General features: G+C 36.1%; 1 protein-coding gene across 3 annotated transcripts in view; it reads right to left on the bottom strand.

Annotated features, from left to right (window-relative positions):
• The window catches only part of LOC145679662 (leukocyte elastase inhibitor-like), a 206,211-nt gene that overhangs the window by 32,360 nt on the left and 159,493 nt on the right, over positions 1-14,358 (bottom strand). The gene's annotated exons all lie outside the window — the stretch shown is intronic.

Below are 14,358 nucleotides of genomic sequence, written 5' to 3' on the forward strand. Positions count from 1 at the left end.
AATTCTGTAAGAGTACTGTAAATATGTGAGACAAATAGATAAAAAAAAGTTACCGGAAAACTGAAGGCACAGATTACTGCTAACCATTCGCATTAAAATTGACAAGATTGCATATTAGCATAAGCTATGGTTTGTTTCATGGTTACTTCGGCTAAAACAGTAAAATAGATAAATTTATTCGATTAGACAAATATATTATAATATTCCAGAGAAACAAAAATTTTAAGTGATACAAAATTACGACGTTCAATAGTATAATAGTATATTTGTGTTTTGTTGCTAAGTGTTAATGCAAGTAACATGATGATGTCTTAATCTTTTAAAATCCCCCTTTGTCAATTTTAAACTTACTGCCTTTTTCGCTTTATTGTTTTATGTTCTATCTTGTTTTGCGGTATTCTTGCCGTTTAGTACTTCATTTTCGACGTTATAACAAAAATATTAAATTCGGTGGTAGGAATAGTTGAGTTAAGTTGATTTTGAGTTTAACATCCCTTTCAGCAGTGAGGCTATATGAGACGGGAACTACTGATTAACATGGAATCCGAACCACATGAGCTCCCACCGGGAGTCGAACCCGGGTCTCCCACTTGGTATGAATAATGTATCCTGTTTCGTATTTCTTGTAGGCATATAATATTGTTCTTCCGCTGGCCTTGTAGCTAACACGTGCCTCTTTGGTCACATGGTCTCATGGAAGAATTAATAAAATCTGAACTATTATAGTGGTTCGGATTCTACCTTAACCTATAAGTCTCTGTCTCATACAGTCTCGGTGCTGAAAAGAAACACTAACCTTCATCGAACAAACAAACAGATATAACCATACTTTAGTCTCGCCATTCCATTTCAAAATGAAATGAAATCTTACAGTTTAACGTCCCACGATAATGCTCTTTACGTTAAGGGAGGCTATGATTAAGGCAAGTGAATGACGATGGAATAATTAATGGAATGACAATGTAGAAAAAATGGGAGTACTCGGAGAAAACCCATGGAAACGATGTTGTGCATCACAAAATAACTTCTGCGGGGATTGAATCAATGCACTATTCCATTTGAAATCAAATCAAATTTCTAGTTTTATATCCCTTGGTTATCCTCTATAGCTTATAACCGAGGGGTGGTTAATGAGAGTGAGTGATTATGAAATAATTGGTGGAAAGGAAAATGTGGAAAGAAATGGGACGACCCAAGAAAGTCAACAGGAATTATCCGTGTGATTCATTTGCTACAAAGTTAACTAGTGTTTAAAGCAATTGCTCTAATTGCATTACTCACATTTACTCACTGAACTCGCATTTTACACATTTTACACACAATATCTTTGTTTGTTTGTTAGTGTCTTCGTTTGTTACAATTACTCCTTTTGTAAATGCCCAGTTGTTTTGGGTGCTCACTTGTACGTACCCAGTCAGGGTCGAGATATTGCATTCTGGTGCCTCTGGAAATGTAGCTTTATCGCTGGCGCAACTTTTGGAAGTGTATCAGGGAAATAGCTCCATTAGTAAAGCAGATATGAGTGCATACTCGGTTTTCCTATGGCCCAGCTTGCATACACCTTTTGGAGGGTGCACAAACAGGTGTGTGTGTTTGTTAAATGCATGGTGGGATGCGAATGTGGAAAGAAACGGGGTACCCACAGACAAAATGCTGTCCAACACACAGTTACTTGGCCAGGAATCGAATCATGGACTTCACACGCGAGAGGTGAGCATTCTACCATTAAACTTCCGTGCTGCCCAACAATTAAAAGTATTTTATTTATAATGTCAAGTTATATCATCAACTAATTAAAAATATCTACAATTACTATCAAATTACTAACCAATTACCAACATTCACCAGTAATTAAAAGTATTATGTTGTTACTGTAAAGTTATTTCCACCAATAGTTAAAAATGTGATGTTATTGGTATCAAGTTATCTACTCCAGTAATGAAAAGTATTGTCATTAGTGCCTAGTGACTTCCCCACAATTTAAAGTATTGTATTGTTGATGTCAAGTTTCTTTTCTCAATTTAAGGTCTTCCATAACTAAGATACTATTTAGTCTTTCAGTTTTGACGAGAAAATTACTCTCTTTAATATAAGCAATTAATTAAAATCTAGTTCTTCTTCTTCTTCTTCTTCTCTCTCGCTCTCTCTCTCTCTCTCTCTCTCTCTCTCTCTCTCTCTCTCTCTCTCTCTTCTGTATAATTTTACTACATCTTCTGTGGCTTACACATTAAGACACTTTCTTCTCAAAGAATTTCATGGTGGGTTTAATTTATCTTTATATCAAAAGCTTTTAATACTTCTTTGGGGCTCCAACTTTCTTTAATACTCTATCATAGGGCTATTACAGTTTTCACTGAACTGAACTATTCGTGGTAAATGCATGATAAATACATGTTTTAACATTCTATTTGAAGATGACCATATAACATTAATTGATACTTTTGGGTGAAATGCCTACAATACTACTTGAAGCAAATGTTGTTTCACTTTTAAGAAGATTATATTTTACAACAGAAACTTTATGCGAGAAAGGAGTAAAACCTAATTATTATTGTCATTTCAAGTTTTGGCGAGGGATAGGAAGACAATATTATCCACCGACATAAAAGTTTCATATATTTCATTGGTATATTAATATACAATTTACTAAGAAAACCTCAAACTTAAGGGAGTGATTGCTACCTTCCATCCCCAAATGGTCTACAATATTTTTCATTGAAAATGAAATTTTCAGCTTTACGTCCCACCGTTATAGCCGGTTAGGTTAAAGGAGACGGTGATGATGAGAAATGAATGAAATGGTGGAATGAAGAAAATAGAACGAAACGGGAGAACCCCGAGAAAATTCACGAGCACGGTGTTTGTCCACCACAAAGTGGGACGAGCTGGGATCGAACCTAGGACCCCAAGCACCGAAGGTGAACGGTCTATCACTGAGCCACCGCGCCCTCCTCAACGTGGATCTGGTTCGAATCTGGTTTGATTTTTCTTATTTCAGCTTGACAGTGCAACTTCAGAGAAAGGGAGAAGAGAGATATATAAGTATGATCGAAAATGACCGATATTAGTGTCGAATTCTTAGTTTTCGTATACATTGAGACGAACAGTGACGCTTCCGATGCCTTCTAAATACAAATTCAGCCCTTCAGCTTCAGGAAGAGGAAGAGGGAGATATATACAAATGATCTAGAATGACCGATATCAGAGAGCGTGTGAATACGAGGGGAAAAATGAACTGAGTAGTGAGACACCATACTATTGTTTCTTATTTTAACCGAGCGAAACGAGTAATTGACGCTAATATGTAATAAATATAGAAATCTGAAGTTGTGTGCTGTGAAAATCCGACAACTAGATCGTAATCGGTAGAGAATAATTATCATACAAGTTCTTATGGATCTTCGTATGCTGAATACATCGGAAAGAAACATACATACATACATACATACAAAAGCAATTTCATTCCCATCCGTAGATGGGCGGGCCACAGAAGGTTACGCCTTCTCTCTGTGAACTTTTGATTCGATTTGTTAAATTCAATTTTATTATTTTACCAAATTACGTTATCTACAACTAAATCTTAACATAATTATGAACTCTTAAATTTCAACGAAACAAAACTTCTATTAATAATGTATTATCTGTCACGAGAGTAAATGTACATATGTTTTCTGAGTCTGGCATTCCTGCGCTCCATCCTAGGAGAGTATGAGAATTAAATCAATCAAATGCTTACTGAGGGACAAGAAGAAAAGTCTAATCTCAATAAGACATTGCACAGGGGCACAAGCTGTGAATACGAATAGTGCGTAGTGTAAATAAAGAACGACACCGGAAGAGAAAGCTAGAAACAGCTGCTAAACGGAGAAAATAGAGTAAAAATTGTCGAAGTGGGAACATAAAATACAAATACAACAAATATGCCAACAAATAAGCGTTTAACAAGCAACGATCTTGTGTAGTGGTTAAGACGCTAGATTACAAATCCAAAGAACGGCGGTTCGAATCTGCTCCACTAGTGTATATATATATATATATATATATATATATATATATATATATATATATATATATATATATAATAATGCATACAGCATGTCAGAGGTGGTAAAAGAGAGCGTATTACCCGTTTAATATGTTAATTGAAAACTTGGTAAAAATTCCACTGACAATTATTGAAGAAATGATACAATGAAAATGAGGAAGCAAGTATATCTAGTCAGAGGTATGAATTAGAGGGTGGTGATCTATAAAACGAAATTTTTCCGAATTTCACACATGTGAGTCTCTACAATAGGCAAACTTCTTCAAAAATGTGCCTATTACAGAGGCCATCATATTCCACCGATTGCGCTAGCCAAAGTTAGTTTAACAATAACAAATGGGGTAGTGTTTTTTCCTTAGAACGATAAATTAAAAGGTGCATACTGCAGATGAACGATGTGTTTCGAATGTCCTAGTAATTTCCTTACCCTTTCCCAATTAACATGCGTAAATCGTCTCTATCATGATACAAGTGTTTGTGTCCACTTTCTTAAGTATTGCTCATTTAGTATGAGAGGTCACTCTTTGATTCTTCACGATTGCTTTCAAAATAAAATAACTTGAAAATAATTTGAAGCTATATTGATTAGCTGTATTACTCACAAGTCCAGCATTTCATCCTTACATTATCTTCTCATGCAACATCGTAAGCTAAATATTGCTCAGTTCAGCCCTGATATTTGGAACGAACCGGTAATGTTCCCGTAATGATATTTCCACCAACGTGCATGCCGAAGTTAATTTATTCGATGATCTGGAGACAATTTATTGCCCATTAATAAACCAAATAACATACAATGGAGTAAAATTACAGAAATACTTGCCCCTTTGGAACTCAAACCCAGAACGTGAACGATGTCCTTGCTTCCTGAAGAATTCTCGACGACCGAGATCGACAGTCAATTAGCTTTTACTATTCAGATACAAACCGCATATCTTTTAAAGATTATACACAATGTTGATATAATAATAATAATAATAATAATAATAATAATAATAATAATGGCATTAACAGTTTTAAACTTGCCCTAAAATTTGGCAAAACTTACTTAAAATAGAGATTTCGGGGAAAGGGTTCCGTACCTTCAACACACACCTCTGCAACTACCAAAATTTTAAACTACAGCGTTCTACTGAAGTTTCATGTAGAAAGTATTCTACTGTATGTTTTAAGGAAAATAACTGTAATAAAAATAACTGAATATCACGCAACAGTAAGGCATATAATATACTAATTTTTAGGGTATGCAGAGGTAAATATAAAAGCTTTGCTACAAAAATACCTACACAGACCATAATTCAATGAGCTCTGAAATACAATGTAACGTAATAGAATGTGAGATTCAGTCTAAAGAGCAATTGTTGCTTAAAGAATGGACATACACTATTTCGAGAATCGAGACAAGACTTGAAATGTTTACGATACTTTTCGTCTCGTCTCGATTCTTATCTCCAAAACGAAACGAAAATTTTGAGTGAGCTTTGTCCCGTCTCGAATGTAAAATGTTAATTCTCATGTTATTTTGTTTGTTTTAGAAACGAGATGAGAAATTCCTCTTCTCGTGGGCAACATTAAACCAAACTGAAATATTCTTTCCAAATGTAATTTTTCTGCTTGTAATGGTATGACCTGAGCGATAATTAGCTCCTAGCTTTTAATCTTCTACGAGATAATAATAATAATTATTAGTTTACTATTATTACTATTATTATTCCTGAAGATTTGATAGTTCAAGTATTGAAACATCCGAGTATTCAAATATCTGAATATAATAAAACATATGTCATCGCCGATCAATCGCCATCAAAAATCCTAAAAGCAAAAAAATTATGCGACGTGGATTCGCACATGCACCTTGACCACTGAACCGCAATCGCTACGCGGTAAATGATTCGTCTTTAGTCTGGTTACGTTAGGTTTCTTTGTCTCCGCTTGCAAACTTGTATGTTATATTTCTTCGATTCAAAATGCCTTTTGTATTTCTTTCATGATGTCGGCAAAGTTTACATTAATAACTTGAGTTGTTCTTAAACCGTTGGTTCACAAGTTTGTTTTTTCTCCACACGAAACTACAGATATCACAGATTGAATTCTCATACTCTCCAATTCTTTCAAAGCAGTCGCCATTACCTGGTCAAAGACTTATTTCCGCCATGATTCATATTAACCAGAATAAATTCATTTTTCGGAAGCGGAATTTTCACTTTCCGGATTACGGAAAATTATGGAATTCAGTCAAACTCCGGAATTCAGAAGAATTCCGGAACTTGGAAAGAATCCGGAATTTAAAAAATTCCGGAATTGAGAAAAATCCGGATTTCGAAAAAATCCGGATTTTTTCGAATTCCGAAATGTTAGCGAAATCACAAATTTCTAAATTCCGGATTTTTTCGAATTCCGGAATTATTCCAAAATCGGAATTTTCCGAATTCCGGAATTTGTCCGGTTTTACTTTCGGGAGTCTGGAAAGTAAAAATTCCGGAATTGGCCATCCCTATTTTATACACAGCCTTTCAGAACACTAAGCAAGTTGCTTTCTACAAACAAACAATTAATGCAAAGCATTTTGTATCCTGCAATACGTCATGTATTAAAATCCCCACAGGAGTTTCAGTATCTAATCAGAAATTGCATGTATGTAGCTGCTACAAGCTGAGGTATGAAGAATTGTATTGTGTCTTATCTTTTTGCGTCTTATACAACCCTGCAAACCACTGAAAATCTAAACGGCTTTCGTTAAATCCAAGTTGTAGTACTCACAGTTTCATCCATTTGTGTCTATATGATCGTGTTACTAAAGCTTATTATATGATAACGTCAGTAAGTCTTTCTCTGCTCTCCCGTACAGTTGTGATACGATCTACTACATGATACAGAACGAATTATCAATTTAACAAAGTTGTTGTATTACTACACATCTGCTTCCGCCTCTGTCAACTCTGGTCGATCTCGTTGATCACGACATATTTGCTTTTTATACCCCTTTCTTCGTTTACTGAACTAAGCAGTAACTATTCTGAATTATACTACTGCGCATGCCTCATAGATAAATATTTCTGATGCCCATAGTTTCCGTTTTGTCCAAGGAATGTTATTTTTCTTCTTCCCAGCATTACCCTTGTATTACATTATATGAGGAGCATGTAGGTCTAAATACCTCATGTTTACATAGAATGTAGGTTTAACTCTTCCAGCAAAGAAGGAACATGTGATCATAGTATACAACCCACAGAAGTGATAGCTAGCAATACAGCGGTCGAAATCTCTAACAACACAGGGGGTGAGCGGTGTCCTTCCCACTGTTCTAGTGGCTAGCACGTACGCCTTTGCTGTATGGTGTCCCGGGTTCGATTCCCGGCGGGAGAGCATATATGATTTTTAACTGTCCTGTGTTTATGTCCCTTCGTTATAAGTTATTAGAAAAAGCAAGTTAAACGAGTGAAGCGAGTAAAATTAGCAGTAAGTAAGTTACTGAAACACGTTCGGTGAGTCAGTTAAAAAAAGTGGACAAAGCACTGGCTTTTCGCGTCGTCCATGCGAGTTCGAATCTATCTTGGCTTGATTTTTTATCCATTTGAGAGATCGTATTGTTTCTTTTCGCTACAGGTAGTCACTCTTTTCGTATTTTTCGCCGTCCTTTACAGTTAAAAATAACTGGATATTCTTATTCTTTCTACGAATGATGGATCTTTTTGTTTTCATGTCAAACATGCACACGTAATGAAAAGACGCTGTTAATAATAATAGTAATAATAATACACTCTGTAAAGAAAAAATAGCGACACTTGCTTGGATATGGTTTTCACAACATATATAAATCAATATACATTTTTACATGAATTCCGGGTAATATTACAACGCATATTCTCAATGAGTAGTTCATTCTTACTACTTGCACCACAGTTTCAGGTTATTGGCATAAATATAATGCATTTGTATGCATATATAAGTAGCTATGTGCGTTTTGACAAAATGATTTGTGAAAATAGTTATACACAAAAGTAAAAAAATATATCAACAAGAATAGCACAAAACCAAAAAATGGGATATCTTCAGGGTAAACTGTATTGTGTGCGAACCATCACTTCAGGATGATATATCCATCCTTGCTTCTGACACCTTTAGCGGTTAAGTAAGCCCATACCCTCACTCAGTAACTGAATTTTTGCCTTGTCGAGTTCCTCTCTCGTTCGTACCCTTAACTTCACACTGCCACAGTTTAACACTATTCTAAATTCCTTTTCAATGTAGAAAAGGACGTGCTTCGAGTTGCCCTAATTCCAAGTTGCACATCATATACGTGTTAATGACAAATATACGTGTTAATGACAAATATACGTGTTAATCACCCTCTGTGACTTTGTTAGCTTCGATTTCTTAAGTGGTTTCTTCTTAATATCCTCTTTATACAGTCAACACAATACAGTTGTACGAGTAACTGAAGATTCAGCCTAATGTCGCATTACAGAAGCTTGTTGTCGGGAACTCATTCTTTGATTCTGGAGTGCTATTGATTTTATTTGACGACCTGCTCATGAATGGTTATGTCTTTCTCTATCATACTGTTGACGAAGGGACGATTTGGTTTGTGTTTTTGCTTGTTAAGTACCCTTCCTGCCGTCGAATGGTGGATTTTGAATATTCCACACATCTCCCTTGGAGATTTACCTTAGCTGTGCAGAGCAAGAATTATTCCTTGTTCACATGGCGACAACAATCTTACTTGTTTAGAGTCCACATGTAGCAACAATATTACACAAAAACAACGCTGCACGACAAGAAAACTGACACTTGATACTGTTCAAACAGTAAGAAAGCAGACAACAATTCAAAATACGATTTATTTGGTCTACAAATCACAAATGCAATTCAAAATTCTCACTACAATAATTTGCCAAGGATGTTATAAATAGAGGATCTGCCCATATGTATCTTCATCCTATTAAATCGGTGAAGTCAAAAAGCAACCGAGCATCGTGACATCTGATTGGCTACTCTTTTTTCTACAATCGTCTGATTGGCTACTTTTGTTTCCGCCATGATTGTTGGCTCAAAACATTGCGATCCTATTGGACGGAGTGGGCAGAGTAGGGCTGGCTAAACTGTGACGTATGGCTTCAAGATTTTGTTGTAAGGGCACATCCTCTATTTTATAAGATCCTTGAATTTACCAGACGCTTTCTGTGACATCTGGTGAGAATATTACTGATATACAGAGATATCAGTATCATACTGGCGAGAATATGATTCTGATACTGATTGGCAAGAGCCTTTGTACGCAGCAAGTGTCACAAATAACATACATGAATTATCCCACTCTTCGTTTCCCTCTATTCCTTTTCTAGCGTTTTGCGACTATGGTTTTCTGTGTAAGTTACCTTGAGAATTGAGGTGTCGCTATTTTTTCTTTAGAGAGTGTATGAAATATTACTAGCTAACTCGTGTGTGTATTCCGACAATATAATTTTATATTATTATGTGGAAATAATTAAGGCTGGCTACCACCCCTAATTTTTTCGATGCGCCTTATGGGTCCACGGTGTCCAACGTTGCTCCCATCCCACTATCATCTCCTGTTCTCTCGATATAAGTTATCGACATTTTGCCTAAAGAGGGCTCTGCCGTGACCTCATGACTCCCCATGACAACGACTCTTCGTTCATTTTGCATTGAAATCGCTTATTTTCCTGAATACTATGAGTGCATACTGTCCAACGATGCTCCCATCACTATACAATTTCCCGTTCTCTCGATATAAATTGCTAATATTTTGTTTCTAAGGGATATATGGCGTTACAATCATTACGTTTGAAGAAGAATTGAGGAAGATATTGCCTTGCCACAAATAACACCTATTGTTATTATTATTATTATTATTATTATTATTATTATTATTATTATTAGTAGTAGTAGTAGTAGTAGTAGTAGTATTGTTTTACTTACCACTAATGTTGCCTATCTTTATTTGCAATGCAATGTGTTACTAAAAAGCAAATCAAATAACACTCCTCGCCATTCACGTTCCCGAACTCGAAATACATGATTTACAGTTCTCTGTGTTAGGGGAAAGCACATTTATTATATTATTCTTTCAAATAACACGTTTCACAAGTAACTTCACTTTCATTGTGTAATTTCATATCATCACTAACAATCATCTTGTTCCGATAGAAAAATATACCCCTCTCCTGCAAAAAAAAATCCTGACTGTAGCTAAAGGGTGTGAACCTTCTTTAGGCGATTAATCGGGTCCAATATTTCAATAAAGGAGGATAAGTCCCTCCACACAATATATTTCAGTAAAAGAGGAAAAGTTACTCACACATTTTGAATACCTATTCATTGGCGAAATTTGGTTCCCTTGGAACTTTTTAAAAGTTTGAAGGGCCACCATTTTGAACATTTTCATCTGATTATTCTGATTAACGAACTCATCAAGATATTTCAACAGTTAACGTTTGTGCCAAGTTTTGTCTAAATCCGCTGGAAATTAGGGTGGTTATGGCATTCTCAAATAGCGGTATATATATATATATACAGATAGACAGATAAATAGACACATAGAGGGAGAGAGAAAAAGTGTTTTGCTTCCTTCTCCCTTCTCGCACCTGTGCTGCGTCAGATCTAAACCGGGCCTCTTTGCAAAACGTATTGACCACCTAACCTAAACACAAGCCTCTTATTTGCTCACGTAGAAACGTGGTCGAGAGGTGTCAGGCATGTAGAGCTTGCATTTTTAATAACCATGAGTATGGGTTCGAACCCCTCCACTTTTTTTTTTACTTTTTGCAGCTACGTCGGAATGTTTAATTTTTATTCTTTACTAATTGCAAATGGCGTTTACATTCAAAATAAGAGGAATTTTAGTGGCATTTGTTCGGATATTCTTCTCTTTCGAAATGAAGACAAGAATAAAAGCAATAAGCAAAGACAAAATGAATTATCAGTACTAAACATTACCAATAATAATTTCTACGAAAGACTAAATACGACCTCTTTTACCACCTCTCATGAGCTGTATGTATTATTAACAAAATTTTTTAAAATGTCCTTGCCGGGGATTCCAACTGGCGTCCTTTGCATTTGTAAGCCAGCACCTTAACCACTACACCAAGATCATGGCGTGGTAAAGATTTAGTTGTCGGCGTATTTGTTGTATTTGTGTTTTATATTCCCACTTCGACAATTTTTACTCTTTTTTTCTCCGTTTAGCAGCTGTTTCTGGCTTTCTCTTTCGGTGTGGTCCTTTATTTACACTATGCACTATTCGTATTCACAGCTTATGCCCCTGTGCAATGTCTTATTCAGATTAGACTTTTCTTCTTGCCCCTCAGTAAACATTTGATTGATTTAATTCTCATACTCTCCACGGATGGAGCGCAGGAATGCCAGATCGATAAATAGGTGTACATTTACTTTCCTGACAGATAATATATTTGGTGACGGCTTGGATAAGCATATATTTCTCAATGGTTATTACTAAAGTTGCTAATAAAGACGACTAATTACCTTCCTGCTTTCCTGCATTCCCTTCCGTCTAGCCTGATGTTTCCTAGTTCACGGAACGCCAGGCTCATCGTTTTCCTGTTAAACAAAACCAAATAAGACGCGTCCACATGAGGTATTTGCCACAAGGTTTGCATAGGTGCAGGATCGTTGTGAGAAGCACCATTGGAGAACGACCAACTCCATGTCTTGGAAATACCATTCTGTAGGATCATCGCCACAGATTCACTTGAGTTAGACATCTGACTAGTGGAATGTAGATGTAGGAGAACATCGTTAAAGATACACCGCAATAAGAGAACTCGACACCCCTGGCAGTTCAACAGAATTGGGATCCAATTGTTGGCCGGCTGCAGTGCATCCAGGTTCTTCCAGGGAAAACCATTCGTCAACCCAGATGACCAGGACGACACCAGTCTTGTCGGAACTATCAGGCTAGTGCTCGTCCTTTATTTGATAGTTTAAACCTTTCTCTCTTTCTCACCATTCCTCCAACCAATCATTCGTATAAAATTGAAACATTTGAATTTTATTTAAATTCAACAATAACATTTACAGTTAAGCAGGGGTGCCCACAAGGGGGGGCTATGACGCAAACTGCGTCATTGAAATATTTGGGGGGGGTTAAAATCTATATAAATATGTTTGATGAGGGGGGTAAAATTAATCGAAAAGAAGATTTTTTTCATGGAAGAACACTTACGGATAGACAATTGGGGGGGTGCGTCATAGACATAAGGGGGGGTGGGCACCACTGAGTTAAGTATCGTGTTGAGCATGAATTTCATCCCCAATTGTCACACTTATATCATGAGCATTTAGAGATTGTTCTGAGCTACAAACTGATGGCACATCACGACACATGATGGAGATAGCTGTGAGGCTTACGCCCTTGGAACGATACCCCAAAAACACAGTTCATGTTTGTTATAATTATTGATCGTTAATTTGATTTTCAAAGTAGAGTACAGTTGATAGTAGCGATGGATAAGTCAGGCAGGTTAGAGATTTGCAATGACAAATCTTATTGATCTGAATATAACGAAGATGTATTTTGAGTAATAAATATAGAGTGATTGATTAATGAATATAGTGTATTGCTGAAGAAAAGTTTGAGCAGAGTTACTTTTAGCCCACAGTTATGTACTTCAGAATAGTGAAATCTTTACGGAGATGCATTGAGAGTGGTGAAAGATTTGTGTTAAGGAAATTGAAAAGTTTACTTATATAGGAGAATGTTGCACACCATTCCGAAATGGCATTGCTGATATTAATACATACACTATAAATTTCATATTCAAAATCAAAGTGACACTGTATTTTAGCTTAAAACTTTGAAGGAATGCTGTAAACTCTACATGGAGTAGGATATATTTCAGAGAGATATAAAAGCTTTCAAAATCAGAATTACCCGTATGCTAATTACAAAAGAAACATGGATAATTGTGTCCCACAAATCATCCTCAACAAAGAAGAAGAACGATAGGAATTATATATACAAGAACAGGGGCGCATCCATAGGGGTCTTCCCGGTTCTGACCCCTCAAAGTTTCCTAACTCAACAGACATTTGTACACTTTCTTTATAAACTATACTTGTTTATCAGGGAAGTGATTGTTCTTTTATCTGTACTATTTCTGTTATAAAAAGCATTCTATTTCTATCATTTTGTTCAAAATATAGATGGAAGTATTTTAAATTACTTACCCCGTTCAATACTATATAAAACAGCGCCCGTTCAATACTACATAGACGTAGTGGCTTGTAGCATTGCACCCCTTCCAATGCTTGGACTCGTCAACAAAAATTTCTGGCTGCGCGCCAGGACTAGAAGGACATGACATCACATGAAAAGAGGGACATATATTAACGCGAAGATAAAAGCATTGAAGATGCATAGACGGATAACAGCAGTCTGTGGATAACAGCAATCATTAACTAAAGCCTGTGACAAACATCTTGGAATTTCAGCTAAACGAATAAAACGCATGCTCTGGCGCGACGTTGCCGAGTGCTAAGGGGTGTGGCTATGACTAAGCAGAATGAACTACAGCGCGATCAGGTGGCAGAGGGTAGACGTGGATGCATACAAAATAAACGTGGCGATACCGCTGACCTCTCATTTGCTAGCAGCGTTTAAAGGGAACTTGGAGCGCCGCCTTCAAATGCCAAAAGGTTTGTCACCCCATTTAGATACAAGAAACACTCTAAGTGATCTAATACAATGCGGAGTGGCGAAATGAAAAAAGAACTAGGGAATAACGTCGAAAATAATTGCCCAAGTTCGATTAATAAGGGCAAAAGTTTCAGAAACATTCATCTAACAGTAGAGTTACTATAATCGATATATGCAATTAAGATGTAATCGTGGGGCGGATGACGCCAATTTATAACGTAAGGTCCACAGTTCATATATTTATATGAATAAGGTAACTGATTTATCAAAATTCGTATAAACATTGTATCATGATATCACCTTTTTATTATAATACCTAACAAATTAAACTTTTACACACTTAAACATTATGCATGTAGTTTTCACGAGATGGATCCTTTGTTATGTATTATTTATTTTTTCGTTACTATGACAACTAAACTCACATAGTCAAATCACTATCATAACAAAATATCATCGCATAACAATAGAAGAGAAATTACTTCAATTTCTCTTTTCATATTCTTCTTCTTCCTTTCTTGAAGAGCTTGTGCATATTTTAAAAGTACATTTTGCCCATAAATACAAATAAAGATATTATAAAGATGTTAAAATACAAAGTATCGTTGTACAATCTGACATCCTATAGAGG

Source organism: Thermobia domestica, chromosome 2 (genome assembly GCF_964235325.1).
Source record: "Thermobia domestica chromosome 2, izTheDome1.hap1.1, whole genome shotgun sequence".
In the NCBI taxonomy this organism is placed as follows: domain Eukaryota; kingdom Metazoa; phylum Arthropoda; class Insecta; order Zygentoma; family Lepismatidae; genus Thermobia; species Thermobia domestica.